This window comes from Lactuca virosa, chromosome 3, assembly GCF_052849685.1.
Source record: "Lactuca virosa cultivar CGN04683 chromosome 3, Lactuca_virosa_CGN04683_v6, whole genome shotgun sequence".
Lineage (NCBI taxonomy): Eukaryota > Viridiplantae > Streptophyta > Magnoliopsida > Asterales > Asteraceae > Lactuca > Lactuca virosa.
The window spans coordinates 399720112-399722341 of record NC_136428.1 but is presented as its reverse complement, the minus strand read 5'-3'; the positions used below and the strand labels follow the sequence as shown (position 1 = coordinate 399722341).

General features: G+C 29.4%; 1 long non-coding RNA gene across 1 annotated transcript; it reads right to left on the bottom strand.

Annotated features, from left to right (window-relative positions):
• Positions 1 to 239: 239 nt before the first annotated feature.
• Positions 240 to 1792, bottom strand: LOC145163192 (uncharacterized). Its single transcript, XR_013739632.1, has 3 exons — positions 1320 to 1792; positions 837 to 937; positions 240 to 434 (listed from the first exon to the last, which is right to left on the bottom strand). It is a non-coding gene; the product is annotated as an uncharacterized LOC145163192 (long non-coding RNA).
• Positions 1793 to 2230: the final 438 nt, after the last annotated feature.

Below are 2230 nucleotides of genomic sequence, written 5' to 3'. Positions count from 1 at the left end.
TCACGAATGAATCACCATGTTGATCATGATGATTTAATCGCTTTGTATTCAATTATAATTAGGTAATGAAGTCGTAATTTTGCAACTTATTGGTTATGTTGATGTTCAATGGTTATAAAGTTGTGTTCGTAAAAGAATATGCCAATATTAAGTTCATACATATATACATGATTATATTCAATAACAATTAAATCAATTCAGAGGAAAAAAGTTACAAAATTCATCCTTATGTCAACCCTTTTCTTGAATCAATCACAACCCCAATTCTTCTTTTTAAATCAAATTGCACCGACATATAATAATTTATAATTGGTAATCACCTGTAAATAACAATAAATATTAAAGAATAACAAATATTGTGTAATTCGCAAACTTGTTTAACGAGTAATATTGCTACCGAACATATCCCAACAACCGTTTTGTTTGATCAATCTCTACAAAATGCCAATAACATGTAAGTACACTAAAAAAGATCAACAAGATGTTTAAATGAATGATTGATGACAAAAATATGGTGTGTTATAATCACAAATGATTATAAATAGTGTTCAAATCAACTATGTTGCACATAGTTATAATCAGATATAATTAAACCGATATTCTAATCATGGGTGCAACCATAGTTATAACCATAAATGATTATAACAAATACAATCAAACATTGACTAAATCATATGTGTAGGCATAGTTATGATCATAAATAATTATAACTATGTAAAATATTCAAGCTCAAGCAAAAACATTCATAGTTATAATCATAAATAATTATAACTATGTAAAATATTCAAGCACAAGCAAAAACATTCAAACACAAAAAGTGATCAGAGGGTACACACCCAAACGTCAAATAACCTGGCGTATATAACACCACGTGGGACTTTTCATTGTTTCTCTTCCTTCCTTTGGTTTAGACCCTATATCATCAACATTTAACACCCTGATCAAAATTAAATTGAAAAGGTAAGTAACATTTTGACCCATGTGGACAATACTGATAATTACGGTTATAAACTTAATAATCAATGATATAATGTACTACTAATTTGAGAAATTATGGGTGACACAAATCAATCTTACTTACATAAAATGACAACACAAGAAAAACAGTGAATGTAATATAAAAATATGAGCTGCTTTATGTCGAGAAAAAAATAGAAATTTCACTAACGCTTTTGAACAACTGATTATAAATTCATAGATGAAAATAGGACAAAAGCACTCAACGTAGAAACAAATTCGCTAATGAACATTGCGGAATCAAAAAGATGAAAAACTAGGACTCGGTATGCCAACAAAATGGTTAAAGATTGAGTCATTACCTTCAAGATTTTCCAATTGAATGTCACTTGTTCCACGCTTGTCATCTATCGAGCATGAAAATTGAGATGAACACAGGTAAGGCTCAAGAAAATCGAGACCCACCCATTCCATCTTGAACCGATGCAAGTCAGGTCAAAAAAAGAAAACGATGAACCTGGGTCGACTCTCTGCTTTGTGAGTATTTCTTGTCAATCGAATTGCAGGTTTGTCTCACCAAAAGAAAATGATGAATAGACGATCCCCTCCTTGAATTCTATCTCAAATGGGTAAAAAGAAACGATGAATATCGCCCTTTTCTTGTAATTGTGTATATCTGTTCATTCCGTCTCTCCCTCAATTGATACTAATGTTGTTTCTGTCGGAAAAAAATCAAGAAGATAAGCGCCTCATATGCAGGTATGGTATGAACGAAGAATCTTGAAGACCTAATTTTTTAGAGAGAGAGAGAGAGAGAGAATACAATCAAAGTTAGCTAACTCGGTGGATTGGATTGAAATTGAATTTAATTTCTATCCTTTTAGTCAATAAAAACTTACGGTTTATATCCAAAGTTTCAAACTTAACAAAAATGACACCATAATGTTAGTCATTGATGTGAATTATTGGATGGTTAAGATCTATTCTCATGTTCTCAACCTTTTGGGTGTTCTCAAAATAACTTACCTCTCTCTCTCTCTCTCTCTCTCTCTCTCTCTATATATATATATATATATATATATATATATATATATATATATATATATATATATATATATATATATATATATATATATATATATATGGGCTTAGGTTATTCTATTCAAAGTAATTATTATGTTATTGTATGCATAAATGTGAGCCAATCATTTTACTTATTTTAAGAAAGTGATTAATACATATTATTTAATTAAATATAATTGAAAAATACCAT